Below are 21,862 nucleotides of genomic sequence, written 5' to 3' on the forward strand. Positions count from 1 at the left end.
ATCAACGAAGTCATTATTTTCTCCAAGCTAATATCCTGCATATGTCCTTCTGCTTTACAACATAAAAAATAAAGGCTTTCTCCATTTCTCAGTTTGTGCTGAGACTCTAAGGTATGCCTGACAATCTTGTGGAAATCCTTTCCAGTTATTGGACTAGAGTGGGTCAAGCTCCCTGTTATGTTGTCACCGTGACAAAGTGAAAACATGTAAGTCAACAATGTAAGCTACAAGGCAACTGGTTCTTGCCATTTCACTAAATACTAAAAAATTTTATATTATGGGGAAAACTTACTGCATCAATTTATATAAATTTAAGCATTACTGTTGTAGGAGCCCAGGGCAGGCTACCCCCAAACGTGCCACTTTAGAAAAAGTTTATTTCCAGCTGAAAGTGATAATAACCCAGGGTGCCTGGGGCACTCAGTGGGTTAAGTGGCCACCTTTGGCTCAGGTCATGATCTCGCAATTCATGGGTTTAAGCCTGTGTCAGGCTGTTGCTGACAGCTCAGAGCCTGGAGCCTGCTTCAGATTTTATGTCTCCCTCTCTCTCTGCCCCTCCCCCATCCACAGTCTGTCTCTCTTTCTCTCTCAAAACTAAAATAAACATAAAAAAATAAATTTAAAAAGCGATAAAAACCAAACAGAGGCAGAAAAGTGTTCTGCCTCCATAACTACCTAAATTTACATGGGAAAGAAGAACCTCCAACAAGAAGAGCATTATTAACAGGGGTCCCCTTTACCAAAGGAACTTACTTATCTGCTTAATAGGGCAACCGTGTTTTTCCGAACATCTCCTTTCACCTCCCTGCTAATGAGTTTTCTCCCCTATCCTTCTCCTTAGCTCATATAAACTTCATGCAGCCTGTCTTTGGAATTTCATGTCTGAGAGGATTCCCTGTACATACGCCTATTAAATTTGGTCTCATGTCAGTTTGATTCCAAGTCCAGCTAGAGGGACCACAGGGCAGAGGAAGGTCTTCCTCCTGGACAGGTGGCATAGTCGGCAGGATACTGTAACTGGCTGTACACTGCTGACCCCAGACACTGCTTCACCTGAGAGATTCTTGGGACATCTCACAAGCAGCTGGCAGAAGATGAGATTTCTTACCATGTAAGCCTCCTAGTACCTCTATCTGTGGAATCCTATAGAGCAAGAATGTTGAGAGCCCTTTTCTCTCTTCCTAAATTTACATTAGCAGTAAAAAATATTTGTGGAACTTGTTTCCTGGGCCTAGTGATTCTTTGGTGAAATTTGGTAGAGTACTGTTTGGTTACTGATCCATTTCCTCCCAGATATAGTCCTTGTATTCTTTTGTCTATGTTATTTAATATGCACACGAGGTACAGGCTGTTGTTAAGGGACATATTGGAAGCCAAAGCCACAAAATTAGTGGGCAAGGCTTGAGCACTTAAGAGCTGTGAGAGCTCTCTCCACCTCAAAAAGACTTCTGTGAAAGGCTAACTTGGTCACTGGAATGCGTGAGATTGACACTCAGTCACCCACCAATCTCAAGAAAACTTCCATGCATCAAGGTACACTGTAAAACAACAAAGTCTCCAACCCTGCAGCATATCCCTCTTAAGTATTAGTGTGGCTCCAAGAGATCCAAGGTTTGGCCAAGACTGGCGATGTGCATATGTTCCCCTCCCCTCCCCGTTTTGTTCTGTGTCTTAAGAGCTTGGCTTTGTGACAGAGAATATTCTCTTTGGTCTCTACCATCGGGGGCGGGGGGGGGGGGCACTTTGGTGGGAGTCAAATAGACCTTACCTTACTGACTCTGTCCTCTCTCTCTCTGTCCGGCCATGCCAGCCCTCAGGGGTGTTTGTCATGAGAGGTTTCAGCCCATAGGAACCTTTGTCGTCTCAAACTCTGTTCCTCAATAGGACTGGAAAGTCCCATTCCTGTACAGTGTACCTGGTATGATAGACTAGAGGGCTTGTGACCAGAGGCATCTCACAATTTTGTGCGAGACTAGAGACACCATTTTCACCACACCATCACTGCCTGTGCAACAAAGGTCTTTGCTTTCTTAGACTAATTTTGGAAGTAGACGTTGGGTCGTGGGGTTGTATCACCTATGCCCTCTTTGGATCTTTGGTTAAGCCTTAAGGCTTACAGGTTTGAGCCACTATTAGATCCTACTCATCCATGGCCAGACAATGCATCCTTTAAGTGGGCTTTTTAAAAGAAAAAAATTATATTTTAAATTTAAAAGAAATTTAAAATATATTTAAAAGAAAAAATTAAAAGAAAAATATATATATACATACACACACATATATATATACATATACGTATATGTATATATATATGAAATATATATATACATATATATTTCAAAGAGTGCTCAGTTGTCCTAGTAGTATAACGGATAGCCTTAGGGACTTCCTTGACAAGATAAAATCCAGATATTAGGCTTAAGACTCAGAAACAAAAGTCTACATCCAACGTAAATTTCCCTTAAAATCTGGCCTCATCTGTCTGTTCTAATTTACCTTTCCCTGTAAGGGTTACAAGGAGCACTCAGGCCTAATCTCTAGGTTCAAAGTATACAGGCTGCTCATGTAAATGCTGAAAGCCAGGAAATAAGTGTAACAAAAACACCTGAAAATAGCCATCGGCTTGCTTTGCTTCTACCTTTGAGGCACTGATAATCAGGCTTTGCCAGTTTCGGGCATTCATGTGCAATGCCCATTGCAGGTGTATCCTAGATGCCCCACTGAAAAAGAATTGGTTTCTCTTGGACAGCAGCAAAATCTTTTAAAGTAGAAGCCCCTGTATCTTCACTTTTAAAAGACCCTAGAAAATTCAGAGAGAAGTTTAAAAGGTTAATCACTTATTTACTACCCTTCCTTCATAGGAAAAGGGGACCAAAATTTCTCCTAGTCCCTACAAATGATCTGTGAAAACCAATATTCAAGGGTAACAGAAACCAAGGTTGAATTAGAAGGCTTTTATTGAAATGCTTTATATAAATAAAATCTTTGGGCTCTAATTTTAGTTTAAAATATCCCTATTAGAAAGAAATTTATTTTAAAAGGCAGAGCACCTTTCCTGAATCTACAGGGTTTTTACTACTTATAACTTGAAATAATCTTTATGCCAAAGTGCACATTTTAGGGCACATTTTCCCTGAGAACCTTCACTGTTCTTTAAAAAAATGGGAACTTAACCGCATTCCTAAGTATACATTTAAAAAATACATATGATATATCATAGCATCTCCGTAACATACTGTTTTAAAGATATCAATCACATAGAGCTAGCTTTAAATCACAAGCAACACTTTTCGTGGTCTAGGGCAATATTACATTCTAACTGTGAAGATCTCTATCTTAATCATATAAACCCAAAGGTGCTTTTAAAGTACACAGTAACTCTGAGGCAGTTGGGCATCTGAACTATATATACATTCATCTCAAAATGTGAATTTAAGTTCAAGTGACACACTTCTCAATAGATCCCTCTACAGACTAAAGGTTGCCACTGAACTTGCCATGATAACAATTCTGTGTTAGGCATAAAACAACCAAATGCAAGGTGTACACCCCTCAGAGCAACATAAAACCACTGTATACTATTCTGGGATTTTTACAATACTAGTACTCTTTAACCAAACTTGAAGGCCATAGCAAGGCAGACAAAACATTGATATACTAATCCCATGGTGGACATAATGTGGAATCTGCCCAGTTTACTCTCAATCTCAAAACCAAATCTCTCAGATTATAGTAGTATCAGTAAAATGTACCTAACTCAATGGAATTGAAGAAAATCTACAATACTCTGGCATTTGAGGCAGCAATAAGAAAACTAATAGACTCACTCTATAGACACCACAAATATTTTTATTTAAATCACTAGAGGAAGGGGTGTAATGTTTAATTGGCACCCAAAGGTAACTGGCTTAATGTTAAAAAGTATTAAATATATATTTCACAGAAAATTACTTTTGTCTTTGACTTTGCTTCTCTCAGACCCAAATGTTATTAATACATCGTAGTATATGATAAATGCCACATACTGGAACTATCTCAAGACATACATTTATATGGAAGGAGAGATATTAACATTCACTGACTCATTTAATTTCATCATCTGATCATTATTAAGTCCATTTATCAAGCCTAATAAGATTTACACCAACTGGATAATTTTACCCTGTCATAGCACAAGAAACAATTTATGCATTTATTTTATTTTATATTTTTAATTTTTTTTTCAACGTTTTTTATTTATTTTTGGGACAGAGAGAGACAGAGCATGAACGGGGGAGGGGCAGAGAGAGAGGGAGACACAGAATCGGAAACAGGCTCCAGGCTCCGAGCCATCAGCCCAGAGCCTGACACGGGGCTCGAACTCACGGACCGCGAGATCGTGACCCGGCTGAAGTCGGACGCTTAACCGACTGCGCCACCCAGGCGCCCCAATGCATTTAAAGCTAAGTTGCAGAACTGCTATTAGTCCTACTATGATCTCTGTGAATTATCTTCAGAAATAAAACCTCTCCACCAATCATCTGTATGGGAGCCATGAAATATTTCCAACTTGAGACAGACTATATATGCCTTGAGATATGAAGGAAAAAAGGCCCTAGGCACTATGAAATAAATCAGAGGAAGATAAATGCTGTATAACACTTTTTTATGTGGAATCTAAAACAGCTAAACTCAGAACCACAGACTACAATGGTGGTCACCAGGGGCTGGGATGGGGAGATGGTGAGATATTGGTCAAAGAGTATAAACTTCCAGTTAGAAGATGACTGGGTTCTCAAGATCTAATACATAGTGTTGTGATTATAGTTAACAATGATGTATTACACATTTGGAAGTTGCTAGGACAGTAAATCTTGTTTTCTCATCACAAGAAAGAAAAGGTAACTATGTGATGGAATGGAGGTGTTAGTTTAACACTACAGTGGTAATTATATTACAATGCTTAAGTGTATCCAATCAACACATTGTACATCTTAAATTTATACAATGTTATATGTCAGTCATATCTCATTAAAGCCAGAAAGAAAATAATTTTTTTAAAATTGGAAGATTATATTTTTCTAGGAGTATGTCCATTTCATTTATTTCAAGTGTGTTTATACAGTGTGATATTATAAACAATAAAATAAACACATCTATAGGTAAAGTTGAGATTAAAAGATAAAAAAGAAAAAGAAGGAAGGAAGGAAGTTAGGAAAGAAAGGAAGGAAGGAGGGAGAAGGGGTGGGGAGGGGAGGGAAGAAAGAAAAGAAAGAAAGAAAGCTGGCCCTAGGAGGGAGCTTCAGAAGAATCAGTGTCATCGGAGTAATATGGGAGTGAGTATGGAATCAGCTATAAGAATCACAATCCAACAGACAGCTCTGATATGAAATGTGAAAACAGGAGCAGGTTATTAATGAGTAGAGACAGACTAAGAGAAGGATAGTCCAGGTAAAACATAAGGAAAGGCACAAAGACTAGAAATTGTCATATCTATTTGGGGAAAGACAGATTATCTTGTCTGATCAGAGCAATATGCATAAAGTAGAGACTGGAAAGGAAATAAAACTCCAAAGGTAGGCTAGTCTTGTTTCACGAGAGCTCCAAATCAGGCTGACGAATATATGACAAATATGAAACACAGTAGTGAGCCAGTGAAGGCTGCTGAGGTCAGAAATAACATGATTAAAGATTTGACTGAGAAAGACCTTGCTGGCACCTCCTCAAAAAAATGGGCCAGGAAGGTTAAAAAGAATGGAGGCCAAGAAAAAAAAAGTCTTAGAAGATGTTATCAACAGTGGTCATAAAAAAATAACTAACAAATACAAGTAGTCATTTCCATTTGTGACACATAAAAATTAATGAACCCCTAAATTCTGTTCTGGTTTCTGGATTACTTAACATTGATCTATTAAGACTGCTACAAGATTTTTTTTTGCTATTTTTTACTTTTATTGGTTTTCATTTAAGACAAATAAATGAAAAACACAGTTAAAACTACAAAGAGTATAAAACTCCAATAGCATGCTAGAATGCCCAAACAAAAAGACATTTTCTGCTATACTATGGAATGATAATTAAAGACAAAAGTAAAAACTCTAAAGTCTAAAGAAATATACATTTACTGAGTGTCTCCCAAGTACCAGACATGCAACCTCCTAAAGAAATACTGAGTATCACCATGTGACTGATTGATAGGTGACACATAACTAATAAGTATCTGAATGAAAAACCACCTCATTTTTGACCTACCACACTACACCTGAACAAACCACAAATTGTAGATCAAGACTGTCAAGTTATAAAGTCAATATTGTGGGTCAGGACCAACATATATTTTGAAATGGGATAAAACACACAATATCAGTGAGCACTGATTATATTAAGGGTAATCAATATTTTCTGAAATATTAGTCATATATATAATTGTATGTGTGTATTCAAAAGGATAATACTTTTTTGGCATTAGAGTCAAATAAGTTTAAAAGCTACAGTACTCACTACAAGATCTTCAAACAAGACTTAGGTGGACATTACTCAGGTTACTTTTGGAAATAAATTTTTGGTCTAATCCAATATTCCAAAAGCAATTACTCTATGTTTGTCATATGATGCCTGAATTAGTACAGTCTATTATTTTATTCCCCAAAAGCACAATAAAGAAAATCAATAATTAATACAAGTCCTTGATTTCTAGAATATCCTCAAATGTAAACAAAAATTACTACTTATTTTTAAAATATTTAGCAAGTTTAGCTATTTGATGACTTCTAAATTCAGATAAAATAACTACTTCCTTAATTATCAAATCTCAAAAGTGCTAAAGAAAAAAAAAAACTAATGGCAAGGCATCCTTTTTAAAAAAATTATATTCTAGTATAGTGATAAAAGCATCCAGAATTTGTGTCCCAACCCATGGCTACAGTCAAATTATTTAACCTTCCTAATCCTCAAATACCCTTGTAATGATAGTGGAAATGATAATACTATTGACCATACCATACTCCATATGTCAGGTGTGGAGTAAGAAAACCAAGCTCATAGAAAATGTTAAAAAAAATGACTGAAATTACATTTCATATTTAATGGTTGCTATGATTGATTTATGCAAAAGGCCAATTGTTTCTTTCACTAAATTTCATAACAAACTGAACATGAGGCAAATGAATCACAGAAGCTCAAGTTCTGAAGATATTTTCTCATTATTTCTGATTTTTCATCAATTTTTCTGCCCTTTCCTATCAGTCTTCGCATCCTCTGTTAACTTGGAAAAATTAAAAGCTCTGTCTCCCCTTGCCATACTATTGTGCTTTTTAGGATTATTTCCAAGCCTCTAAGTAGCAATGCCTCAAGTCTCTGTTCTGAAGGATTAATGGTAGAACAGGTAGTGAAGAGAGATGTACTGTCACAAGGCCAGACTTGCTAGACCAGCAACATGACCAACTGTACCTTAAAATTCCCTAAATGGGTTCAGATCACAGTGGTGTGATAAATGTGTGGGCTGCTTTATAAAGAATTGCTTAACAGTGATTTATTTCCGGGGGAAAACAAAATGACACCAGAACTAATTTGATGAAGTGACAAGAGAACACAGATTTTACTTGTGGGTCAGAGATTCTCTTCACCTTTCTGCTATTTTATGTCCAAATGAGCACAGGAAATGTGAGGTTGAAAACTACTCTGTTAAGGGAGAAAATTATGAAAAATAAACCCAGAGCATTAGAGATAACCATCTGTACATCTACTCTCATGAGACCCCCCCCCAAAAAAAAATGGTTTTAATCTGCAGTGCTTTCCTGGGGAAGGAGAGGGGATGTATATCATGGTGCAAAAACCTTATAGTATTGTCTAATTTCCCTTGCATATGTATTTCTATTTATGTAAGTAAAATAAATTTGGCATGAACAGGGTAACTTCAGTATTGAGAAATCTGTCCCAGGAAATCCTGGGCAGATTTTTCTCTCTTAGCAAGAAGATACCAGGGTTGCCTGGCTGGCTCAGTCTGTAGAGCATGGAAGTCTTGATTTCAGGGCCATAAGTTCAAGCCCTACATTAGGTGTAGAGCTCACTTTAAAAATAAATAAATGAGGGGCGCCTGGGTGGCTCAGTCGGTTAAGCGGCCGACTTGGCTCAGGTCATGATCTCGCGGTCCGTGAGTCCGAGCCCCGCGTCGGGCTCTGTGCTGACAGCTCAGAGCCTAGAGCCTGTTTTGGATTCTGTGTCTCCCTCTTTCTCATCCTCCCCCGTTCATGCTCTGTCTCTCTCTGTCTCAAAAATAAACGTTAAAAAAATTTTTAAATAAATAAATAAATGAATGAATGAATGAATGAATGAATAAAATATTAAAAAGTAAAACCAAATAAACAAACAAACAAAACCAAGTGGATACCACACCAGCCAGCCACTCACTGCCTTGTTTCTATTCAGGTCCCCAATTCCAGGTTTACAAATGAGCATTAACATCATGAACTAGGGACAGAAAGACCAATAAAATACAACCCCAAATCCTCAATAATCCTTGTGTGCCATGTGGGCAGAAGGGAATCAACTGCTATAGTAATCAAGTGCCACACCTACCTCCACAACCACCCTTTACACATCTACCCACAACTCCTTGAATGGTGTGTACAGTCAATGAACTTTCTACAATGGGAACCATTCTTCCGAATGGTTTGGAAATGTACTTATTTTTCCCTTCTAGAATCTCTACAAAAACCCATAAGGTAGCCACAAATAAAGTGAGAGGCTATCAAAATTATCATGGAAGCTGTCTACGTGCACATTTTCAGATAAAAAGAACTCATGACTTTTTAATCTAGAAGCAAAGTAACAATTTTAAGGCTGGAGGCTAAGATCTCCTGCGTTAAGAACAATCCCAGGGCCTTGTACAAGGGCTGTTGTTAAAAAATAAAGAAAAAGGATTGTGCTTTATTCACAACGAATTCTAGTTTATCTTCTTCGTCTCAACTACTGCAGTAACTCAAAAAAAGGGGGCTCAAAAATCCTACCTCCAATTTATACCACTCACAGTTCAAGTAGGATACCTCAGAAGGCCTGAAAGTCACCAAAATATTATGGTATAAATCAACTTGCATTACCCATTGAAATTAGTCACGGCTGACTTTTAATTAGCACCTTTACCTTTAATGGATCATCACAATGCAAGAGCTCAGACTCCAAAGGACACAGCACATCCTTTAGGTTTCTGATTCTGCGCTTATTAACAACAGAACCTTGGGCAATCACTCAACCATGAACTCATCTTCCCCTCCTATAAATCAAAGATAATAACAGCGAATAGGTTTGTGAATTAGTTGAGTGAACGTAAGTAAAGGACTAGGAACTATGCCTAGCACACAACATGTACTTAATAAATACTGGTTATTAATAAAATTGGTAAAGAGGTATAACAGAAGGAATAAAGACTTAGACCAAAAATCTGGGTTCAAAATTACACTCTGGAAAGTGACATCACTAAGATGGTACCTAGGTCATCCCTTATTTCACTCTCCCTCACACGAACACTACCAAGTCTACAAGAACAATATACTACTGAAAATTATAACTTATGGCGGCGAGGTTGAAATCCTTCCTACCCTGCACCACAGAGAATGAGAAAGACAAACATTAGAATGGTGAGAGAAGCAGCTATATACACTGACTGCTTTTTCTCTCCCCCAGGCCAGCAGAGTACCATGATGAGAGGTCGCCCCTGAGCCTCCAGTTCCTCTAGTGGGAAGACAGAGCCTGTGGGGGACAAACATCCCCACCCCCAGCATGGTGGGTCACTTTGTGAGAGCTACTACTCTGATCTCACACCATGGGGATGCAAGGGAATGTGGGGCTCAACCACTAGGAAGATGACTGTGACCAAGAAGGTGGGGAAGGGCCTGCAAGAACGAGCACATGGATCCTGGCAGACTGAGTTTTTATCTGCGAACAAATAGTAATTGTAACTAGCATTTTTGCCCATCTACAGAACCAAGTGGGGAATCCACTCTGACCAGAAAACTAGGCAGGGTGCAGATATGACTGATCTGAATCCTCAAACAAGGAGTTCTGCTGGCCCTATAGCCCAGTTTGCCCACATCCAGGTAAAGAGCTGAATCCCAGCCCCCACCTGTTGTAGAGAGTGTTTTTGGCCCCATCTGATCAGAAGGTCCAGTGGTAAGTCCTATAAGTTGTGCGGCCCAGCAGCGCTCAGGCTAAGAAGCAGAACAAAGCCAGTGGCTCTGTTCAGTAAGGGAAGTGGGGGTATAGGTGAGCTTAAACCAACAAACAGATCGTTTTATGGACTTTAGAGCTGCTTCTCCTGCTTCTCTACAGGCACAGACCGAAATTCATAGCCCTTACTCATTGCTGAATACAGCCTTCAGCCTGTCTGACCAGGAAACCCAACCACCCCAGCACATGGAAAACTGCAGAGCCCTTTCAACAGCCCTACTTTCAGTGGCACTCTGAACAGGCAGCACAGCCTGTGGCTTCTTCCATTTGCAGACTGAAACTAGTGGCCTCACCTGACAAAGAATGCAGGGCGTATTATTGGCCGGACTGAGGTTCCCAAACAATGAGCTGTATAGGCCCTGCGTTTGGTCCAGTTGCCCAGCAAGGGCAGGGAAGCTAACTCATAGTCCTCTCAACTACTGAATATAATACAGTCCCAAATAGTAGGCCTGACCAGAGAATCTAAATTTCAGAGCACAGCCTACAGCCTCACTTGGGTAGTAAACCAAGCCATCTGTTCTCAGCCAGTAGCACAGCCCCCATCTCTGTCTTCACAGCTAGACTACCCCAAAATAGACCCTAACAGCAGACCCCCGCCTAACCAAGGACAGGGTAACCCAAATGACCTAACTGGTGATGAACTGTCTCTGTCAAAGCAAACCTGTAAAGCCTAGAAAAGGAGCGCAATTACTCAAATACATAGATATCAACCTGAGGAATCAAGGATCATGAAAAATCAGGTAAACATGATACCACCCAAGAAAAGTAATGAAGCCCCAATAACTAACCCTAAAGAAATGGATAACTATGAACTGTCAAATATTTCAGAACAACCCTTTTAACGAAATTTAGAGAACTATAAAAACATAGGTAACTAAGTGATATCAGGGAAGCAATGCATGATCAAAAGGAGAAATTTGACAGAAAATCGCAACCACCAAAAGAAAACAAAGTAAGCGAACAAAAGAACACAAGAGAGAGTTTCAAAAGTAGACGTGACCTGTACAAAAATGATTCAGTTATCTGGAGAATAGGACATTGAAAATCACCCAGAGGAACAAAAATAAAAAAGAATGGAAGAAAGTAAAGAAATCCTATAAGATTAGAGTTCACACCACCAACAACCATGACAACAACAACAAAAAATCTGCATTATGGAAATTCCAGAAGAAGAGAAAGAAGAAAGGATAGTAAGTATATTTAAAGCGATAATAGCTGAAAACTTCCAATCTGGGAAAAGAAATGGTCATTCAGATCCACAAGGCCCAAAAGATGCTGAATAGATTGAACCTCGATATAGCTACAACAAGATACATTGTAACTTAATTGCCAAAGAGAAAAAGTATTTTTAAACACAGCAAAAGAAAAGAAAGAAGTTACATAAAAAAGGAACCTCCAAGAGACTACTAGTAGATTTTCCAAAACAAACTTTTCAGGGTGGGAGAGAATGGGATGACATATTCAAAATATTGAAAGTAAAGGTCAACCATGAATTCTAGACTGAGCAAAGCTGTCCTTCCCAAACAAAGAAGGGATAAAGACTGCCCCACCAACCAAAAAAAAAAAAAAAAAAAAGAGGAAAGAGTTTATTACCAACCACACCCGCCTTACAGGAAATGCTAAACTGAATAGTTCTTTGAGTGAAAGTAAAAGAAAGGTAATTAACATCCTAAAAATATTAAAAAGGAAGAATAAATCTCACTGGTAATCATAAACGTATAGTCATTGTTAGATTCTATAATAAGTAATACTGATGCATAATTACACTTCTAATTTAGAAGTTAAAAAAAATGAACATAGCAAACATAACATCTATAATAATTTGTTACTAGTTACACCGTATTAAAAAAACATTAAATTGTAACATCAATAACCAAAACGGTGAGATGGAGAAGTAAAAATGTACAGTTTATGAATTCTAATGAGGTTGTCAGTTTAAAATAGGTATTGTAAGTTTAAGCTATTTTATATAAGTCTCATGATAACCATAAGGAAAAACCATGTAGTAATTACACAAAAGAACACAACAAAGATATTTCAAGCACATGGTAAACAAAAAGCAGAGGTAGTTAAATTCATACCAGACAAAATGAACTTTAAACTAGTAAAAAAAAAAAAAAAAGACAAAGAAGATCATTACATAATGATAACTTGATCGATATGCCAAGAAGATGTAACAGTTTTAAATATTTAGGTGCTCAACATTGAAGCACCTAAATATATAAAACTCACAGAACTAAAAGAAGAAATAAACTTTACTACTGTATTAGTTGTGAACTTCAATACTCTACTCTCAACAACAGACAGATCATCCAGACAGGGAATCTATAAGGAAACAGTACATTTGAAGAACAGTATAGACCAAATGAACCTAACAAATATATACAGAACAGTTTATCCAATGATAGAACAATACACGTTTTTCTCAAGCAAAATGGAACATTTTCTAGAAAAAGACCATATGTTAGGCCACAAACTAAGTCTTAGAAAATTCAAAAAGACTGATCTCATACCAAGTATCTTCTCTGGACACAACACATGAAACCAGAATCATTAACAAGCAGTTCTAAGAGGGAAGGAAGTACATGGCAATAAACACCTACATTGAGAAGCAAGAAAGGTATAAAAAATCCAGCTCTATACCTTAAGGAACTAGAAAAAGAACATACTAAGCCCAAGTTAGCAGAAAAAAAGGAAAGAACAGATTAGAACAAAAATAAATGAAATGGAGAACAGATAAACAATGGAGAAGATAAACTGAACTAAAAGTTGGTCCTTGGAAATGAAACAAAATTGGCAAACACTTAGCTAGACTAACCAAGGGAAAAATAAAGGCACCAAATCAACAAAATTATAAATGAAAAAGGAAACATTACAATGGTTACTTATGATATTACAAAAGAATCATAAGAAGCTACTCTGAATAATTCTACACAACAATAATTCTTTCTCAATTCTTAGAAACATGCAACTTACCAAGACTGAATCAAGAACAGATAGAAAACCTAAATAGAGCTATTACTAGCAAGGGTTGAATCCTGTAATCAACAATCTCCCGATGAAGAAAAGCCCCGAACCAGATGGCATCACTGGTAATTTTACCACACATTAAAAAAACAATTAACACCAGGGACACCTGGATGGCTCAGTGGGTTAAGTGTCCAGCTCAGGTCATGATCTCACAGTTCATGGGTTTGAGCCCCACATTGGGCTCTATGCTGACAGCTCAGAACCTAGAGCCTGCTTCAGATTCTATGTCTCCCTCTCTCTCTGTGTGCCCCTCCCCTGCCCTCACTCACTCTCTCACTCTCTCTCTCAAAAACAAATAATCATTAAAAAATTTTTAAAAATAAAAAACTCATTTTATGAGTCCACATTATCCAAATATAAAACCAGAAAAGGATACTATTAGAAAGAAGAACTAGAGACAATATTCCTGATGGATATACTTGCAAAGATTCTCAATAAATAGCAAACCAAATTCAGTAGCACATTAAAAGGATTCACTATGATCAAATGGGATTTCTTTTAAAAAAATTTTTTTTAACGTTTATTTATTTTTGAGACAGAGAAAGACAGAGCATGAATGGGGGAGGGTCACAGAGAGAGGGAGACACAGAATCTGAAATAGGCTCCAGGCTCTGAGCTGTCAGCACAGAGTCCGACGCGGGGCTCGAACCCACGGACCGTAAGATCATGACCTGAGCCAAAGTCGGACACTTAACCGACCGAGCCACCCAGGCACCCCAATGATCAAATGGGATTTATCCAGGGATGCAAGGATAGTTCAAAATACTCAAATCATTAAGATACATCACAGTAACAGAATGAATGAATCATATGATTATCTAAATAGATGCAGAAAAAGCATCTGACAAAATTCCATATCCATTCATGATGAAAGCGCTTAACAAATTAGGCACAGAAGAAACATATCTCAACATAATGAAGGCTATATAGTACAGCTACATACTGTATATATACCCACAGCTAACATTATACTCATTGCCATAGAGTGGATTTTCCTATAAGGTCATGAACAAGATAAGGGTACTTCTCTTACCACACCTATTCAACAGAGTACTGGCAGTCTAAGCTAGAACAATCAGGCAAGAAAAACTGCATTCTGCTGGTGACTTTCTGAGCCTCGAATTCTTCATCTCTAAAATAGGAATATTTTCACCTCCTTGTAGAAGTTTTTGTGAAGACAAAAAAGGAACATTACTGAACCTAATTTGTCACATAGTTTATACAAAACTAGAATTGACAATCTTTAGTTTAACCTCATTAGCAATCAAAACATCTATGAAAATATCAGCAGTTGTGTGGCTCAGTTGGTTGAGCTTCTGACTCCTGATTTCAGATAAGGTCATGATCTCATGGTTAGCGAGATGGAGCCCTGCATTCGGCTCTGCACAGACACCACAGAGCCTGCTTGGGATTCTCTCTCCCTCCCTCTGCCTCTCCCCACCCCCATCAAAAAAATAAAAAGTAAAACATTTTTAAAAATATGTGAAAACAACTGTGAACCAAATCCGCAAGTAAAGGAAGAATAAAACATAAACAGAATTATTTCATTTGTTAATTTGGTCATGGTTCATTCCAAGTTACAAAGAAAATGGAAAACCTTAAAAAATGCAGTCTATAAAATGAAGCAATGTACCAGGAGATGGTCAGAAAATATGTGGCTATATTGCAGTATGGTGAGTTCAATCCAGAGGGGATGAGCATTGATACTTCAGGTGACCTTGAGATTAACACCTATGTAATGAAGGCACAAAGGAGGACATACATTTGAATCTAGTTAAGAGAAAAAGGAGGTTAAGGGCAAAGAGTACTCATCTTGTTTCTTCAGGGGAGCATAGAAATACAGTACAGTTTCACTAACTCACAATCACAAAAAATGGAGGCAGCTCATCCACAAAACCTGAAAACCACATGCAAACTTTCTCCTGTATTCTCTTTTTTTAAATTTATTTATTTATTTTGAGAGAGAGAGGCAGAGATGGAGAGAGAAAATCCCAAGTAGGTTCCATGCTATCAGCACAGAGCCCAATGCGAAGCTCAAACTCACAAACCTTGAGATCATGACCTGAGCTGAAATCAAGAGTCATATGCTTAATTGACTGAGCCACCCAGGCACCCCTCTCCTGGATTGTCTCTTAAGATCATGCATCATATGCATGAAATCAAACCCTTAATTTCTATTGAGTGCTGCTGCTTCCCCTTCTCCTTTCTCATTCCCCTCCCGGGCCATTCCCCATCCACTCTTTCCCCTTCCCCTCCCCATCCTCGACCATGTGCAAAGGTAGCTGTGCGAGTTTCCAAACTGGTAAGGGAGGTGATGATTAAGAAAACTCAAGTGAGAAATGAAAGAATATCCAAAAGGCGGGAATTTAAAGGCCCAAGCTCTAAAAAAAGGGAGGGGGGTAGTATATTTTGAAGGGATTGCAAAATATTTTTATGAACAAACAGCATCTTCATAGTAGTCATTTGTAGAGCTACATGCTTCCACAAATATGGGGAGAAGATGTATGCATCCACACTGAACATCCCTGGCTTCTATTCTTGGCTGTAGCCCCATGGAAAAGCAAAACAATGTCCTACAGGTTTATGTGTACATGATTAACAGGTCTATGACAGAAACAATTAAAGTGTCATAAAGTAAATATAACAGGATGAAGAAATATGTACTGATGGTAGCAAGGTCCACTAGCCAAAGGTTTATTTTTGTATGCCCACCCTTAGTTCCTGACTAAGGTACTAACAGCCAATGATTCAGTGCATTTCAGTCTTTACATTTATTGAAGCTGGATTCATAAATTGGATCCATCTGCCAAAGGCTTTCAGCTTTTTGGAGGCAATCATCAGAACTCCATGTAAAAAGTATATGATGGTGAGAGTACATGCCTGAACAGAAGCATGGTATAATTAATTCTGCTTGTGGGAAACGTGAGAATGGTAAAGGTGATTATATAGTTATCAGTTTGACACTTGGAGAGCCGTAACATTCTAGAGCGTGCATTACTATGGTTTCTTCAACTTCACACCTATAATTCCTTTCATATTGCTGATGTGAAAAATTACAACAAATGTAGGGCTTTATATCAATATGAATTTATTATCTTACAGTTCTGGAAGTCAAAAGTCTGAAATGGGTCTCACTAGGCTAAAATCAACAGTTGACTGGTTGCATTCCATTTGAGGGGTCTTGTAGAATCTGTCTTCTTGCCTTTTCTAGCTTCTAGAGGGGGTTCTCATTCTTTCATTTGTAGCCCTCTTCACCTTCAAAGACAGCTATCTCATCACTCTGACCTCTGCTGACATGGTTACATCTCTTTCTCTCTCTTATCTCCCTCTTTCCATAGATCAGGACATTTGGATCTTTGGTGGAGGCCAAAGATCTAGTGGTCTGTCCACCACAACACCCTGTATGACAACTTAATAGAAAGCTGCCTTTTGTAATAGAGGAAATGTATTATAATGCTAAGGTTCTCTACACTTTAGGAATATTTCCCTAACTTTCCCAGAAACTATTATTCCAGCTTAAACACAAATAAGTGATACATAATTTGAGGGCTCCATGTTATCCTCTACCCTGTAGACTCAACAATGAGATTGGTCAGGCTGGTAAATTATAAAACTTGAGAACTTTAAAAGAAAATAACAAAATCAGAGAGTACTCTTATCACAATGACACAGTCTACTCACATAAATAACAGACCCAGGCATAGACAAGCAGAGAGCAAATGAAAAAGGAGCTAAGGAAAAAAAAAAAAAAAAAGGAAGTTTTTTTTCCCAAATGCAATATAAATTTTCAGATAAATTCCAACTTTGTACTAATATACACAGTACCAAAAAAAAAAGAGAACCATGTTTTCAGATATACCTAAATCTTTATTGGCCTTATCTGGGCAGCAAAGGTACTCATCTTTTTGCTAATCATGTAAGATGTACCGCTCATGAGTCAATATACATTTTAAAAGCTACAGTATGTTAGGTGAGTTTCATGAATTAACAAGAAAAGGCTGCACACATCTGTGATAAATGCCCAATTTAGGAAAGGAAACAGAACAGAAGGAGGGTGGCTACACCAAGAAAAAGTGTTCACTGTGCACTGTAGCAGAGCTTTTGCCATCTCTTTGTTCTGGAACCATCCAGCTGCTGTCACACTCCCAATCAAGCAGTGCTGGAAGAGCTCCCTTATCTCAAATTTCCATCACCATCCCATCAGAACTTCACTAACAAAAGCTCCGTAGTTCCAAAGTTGTGTTCCACTTTCAAGATAGTTTGAGGGAGTTCATTTTCAACAATAGATTGCAATACATTCATTCCTTCTGATGGTCGTATCTTTGCAAAGCTGGGTCTATACCAATGCTGTGACAAAATGCAATGGATGAAAATAAACGTGGACAGGAAATAGGGTGACAGTGTCAAATCCAATACCAATATTTGACATGTAATTCAGAGCACAACAAGGAGACACCACCTATTTGAAAGCAATTATGGTTAAGACTGCAATAAAAGTCTTTTTCTTTTAAACGGTGCAGATTTTTTCAACTGGTATAATTTCTTTCAAGTTATGTTGTGACATAAATGCTTAGTCATTTGATCTGGCTCTCTTATTTCATTAACAAAACCCAATAGCCAGAAGGGCACATCTTCTTCTGTTGGAGGAAAAAAGATACAGTATCCAAGTCTCCTAGAAAAACCTTTCTCTCTCTCCCGCTTTCCAGAAAACTTATCTCCTCTACCCAAAATACCATACCGTGACAATTACCTGTTCTTTGGCTGCCAAGCATTTGAAGCCTCTTCTCTTTAGGAAAGTCCCCACCATAAGAAGATATATTTGGTCGGGGCGCCTGGGTGGCACAGTCGGTTAAGCGTCCGACTTCAGCCAGGTCACGATCTCGCAGTCCGTGAGTTCGAGCCCTGCGTCAGGCTCTGGGCTGATGGCTCGGAGCCTGGAGCCTGTTTCCGATTCTGTGTCTCCCTCTCTCTCTGCCCCTCCCCCGTTCATGCTCTGTCTCTCTCTGTCCCAAAAATAAATAAAAAACGTTGAAAAAAAAATTTAAAAAAAAAAAAGAAGATATATTTGGAGACAAGTGCTGTTATAGAAACCAAAATAGCAGGCTACTCACATCCCCAGCCTCCTTGCTGCTTGGGAACAAATGCCTGATACATGCTTAGCCAACAAGATACACTGTTCCCAGGACTATGAGTGGGATTCAGAGAAGCAAAAATATTAGGAGTGGTGTGAGCACAGTGGCTACAAAGACAGCAATAATCAGTCTCAAGGACAGCAGGAGCAGTGGTACCAGTAGGAACATCCAATGTCACTGCAGCAGCCAGGACTGAGCAGTCATTGGTGTCCAAAACACTGTTTCCCCGGGAAATTGTAGCTATGGGGATCCCTGCCTGGCCTCGCTGATCCTTGCCATTTTCTAAGACTGACTCTCCAACATTCAATACACTTCAAAAAAACTTCATTTAATTCCACTTAAATCATCTGTGGTAACTTTCTGCCACTTGTGAGTAAAACCATGATGGGTATAGCTCCCCAAACACAATCTTCCTTGTACAGAATGTTCCTGAGCCTCCCAACATGATAAGGTTACATAAAATAACACAAAACTCAAGCAAGTGAACCAACTCAAGACAACAAAACTCATTTTGAATACATCTTTCAAAAAGTTACACACCCCACAATCATCACAGGGAATTCGAATATGGAAACGTAAAGAGAAGACACCCTTTCTTGGAGCATCACACAGTCCCAGAGACTGGAGACATATGCTGCCTGTCCATACATTCCCTTTGTCTGCAGTGGGAAAGCAGTGCCATTGCTGATACCTCTGCTTAGTTCATTTAGAGTAAGACCTAAATCACTTGCTTTTTATGGGTAAGGCTGACATAACCTTAAGTAGAGCAATATGAAATGTGCCACTATAACGTATGAAATTGACATTTCATGTCCATTTTAGATACAGCTTGATGACCTTAGTCTAAAAGAGCCATTTTAAGTGAGAGCTAGAGTTTTATTTTTTGACAGATGGGTGCCATGGCTAGAGAATTTATCTAGGTTATATCTGAACTCAAATATGATCTACACGATTATTTAGAATCAATGGATTCAGATACTGAAAATATTCTTCTTCTCCCAGATTCTAATTTGTTATGTCACAGATGTCCTATTTAAAGACTATTTTTTTTCTTTTGCATTTCATCAATCACATGAAGCAGAATGACATGCACTTAGTCCTTCAAACTGATAATCCGTATATTTCTATCTTTACTCATTCTGGGTTGTTGGTTAAGAACAGAAATTATAATTCCTACAGTACACTAATAAAAAAAAAGGCAAACAAACACGGTCAATTGTGTTGAGTGGTATTTTTAATTACAAGTTTCATAAAATGTATTGCCTCTGTTTACACACCCAGAACACTGGGTTCCTTTCCTTCTTTCTTTCTTCTTCTTTCTCACCAAGGAAGCAATGTAGCCATTTTTCTTTTTTAAGTTTTTGTTTTAATGTTTATTGACTTTAGAAAGAGAGAGAGAGAAAGAGAAAGAGCGTGAGCAGGGGAGGAGTAGAGAGACAGGGAGACAGAATCTGAAGCAGACTCCAGGCTCTGAGTTTGTCAGCACAGAGCCTGACATGGGGCTCGAACTCATGAGTTGCAAGATCATGACCGAAGTGTGATGCTGAACCTATGGAGCCACTCAAGTGCCCCAGTAGCCCTTTAATTTTTAAGAATTATAATCTTGCAAATTACTATATCACTTCTGAAATATAATTCTCTAAAAATATTAAAAAGTGCCTTAAATAAAACATTAACAGAGAGAAACTGTGCATTTTGTTAAATTCACTAAAACACAAACATCTAAAAATAGGAGAAATTTATAAATATGTTCAAAAAGACTAAATTAATAGAGTATGAAAAACTAGTCTTGAGTTATTACTTGGCAATAATATCCCTTTCTTGTACAGTTTCTCCTATATCAGTGTATGTTTAGTAATTTTTTCAGTCATCAAAAAGTCATCATAATACAACACAATCTGGTAAAATCAAAATGAAAATGTAATTGTTTACATAAGTAAATTCTGTGACTAAAGTGGCTTCAGGTACAGCTTCATCTATAAACACAAACTATATTATGTCTCCCAAGCTCCTTTCTCCTTTGAATTGAATACATTTTCAGTCAGTACTTCCCTTCAGGATGGTGAGATAATAGCCAAGAACTTGAGATTACATCCTCACACCTCAAAATATAGAAGTAAAGAAAGCAAAGTCTTATAATTACCATCAAGCATCACCAGACCTCAATGGATTACCTGAGATCATGGATCAATACCTCAATGAGAATTATGGCCAAATGTCTCTGAGATACTGCCTACAACACAAACTCAACCCTAAAGCCAGGGATGAAGTCAAGAGCTCTCAGACCAAACAAACCAAATATGGACAGCAGTATCTCTGGCCTCTACTCATTGGGGGACAGCACATCCCCCAAGAGAAATTTAGTAGGTATTTATCACAAGAGTGAAGGACTATGAACTTCAATGGGTTACTGCTGTTTCACAGCAGTAGCCTCTTCTCTCCAATTAGACATAAGTTACAAGAAGCCAGGAACCATTTCCCATACTTAAGATAACCCCATCCACTCTGAACAATGGACAGAGATAAGGCAATTAGAGATGCAGTTATAAGGACAATAAACAGTGCATTTTAAATCACATGGTTCGCATACTACTCTTTCATCTGCAATGACCAGCTCCACCTCTCCCCGCAAAAAGTTCTGCCAACACTATCGCCCCATTACTAGCCCTAGAGAGACATCAATTATCAACTGATCAACTGATAATCAATTGATCAATTATCAGTTCTTACTTGAATGCTTCCTTCTGGTGACAACAACCCCAGAATGTTAATTTACCATTATATTCTCTCTGACTCACTTATGCTACCATTCTCTTTTGTTTCTGGTTTTCAAGGTTCAAAATTATTAGAGTGTATAGGATAGAAAAGATTTACTATCTTAAAGCTGATATTAAATACACCTTTTTTTTCAGACTATAAGATGTATTATATTTTTTATTTTATCTGACACTTTGTGAGGAAATCATATTCCAAAGAATACGCCCCTTTCTAAAATCTTAATATGCATTAGAATCCTTCCTCCTCCTGTCTCTAGCCTTCAGCCTATTTTCATGCCTTCCCTTTCTCCTTATCTCATCCAGCTTCCTCAAGGTCCACACAGGCCATCCAAACGTTCTTCTGCCTGGTCCATAACCACGTTTTCAATGCTGGAGCCCACAATACTTTTATTTAAGGATTTCAGTGTTCTTCACTAGATTAGAGTTCCTCAACCTTGGCACTGTTGACATTTTGGACTAATACAGGAACTCTCTTGATCATTATAGTGTGTTTAGCAGCATCCCTGGCCTCTACTCATTAGATGCCAATAGCATCCCCATAGTTAGGATAACTAAAATGTCTCCAGACATTGCTAAATACCCCCTGGAGACAACACTGCCTCACTGGGCAAAACTGCCCCACTGGGCTGAGACCCTCTGTGCTAGAAGTTAACTAGAGGCACCATCAGGACAACTGAGGACACAAATATGTCTTAGAAATATCAGAAGGTTTTATCAGTC

General features: G+C 38.1%; 1 protein-coding gene across 5 annotated transcripts in view; it reads right to left on the reverse strand.

Moving 5' to 3' along the window:
• CNTN4 (contactin 4) overlaps positions 1–21,862 on the reverse strand; it is a 914,517-nt gene that overhangs the window by 857,899 nt on the left and 34,756 nt on the right. The window lies entirely within an intron of this gene.

Source organism: Neofelis nebulosa, chromosome 4 (assembly GCF_028018385.1).
Source record: "Neofelis nebulosa isolate mNeoNeb1 chromosome 4, mNeoNeb1.pri, whole genome shotgun sequence".
NCBI lineage: Eukaryota > Metazoa > Chordata > Mammalia > Carnivora > Felidae > Neofelis > Neofelis nebulosa.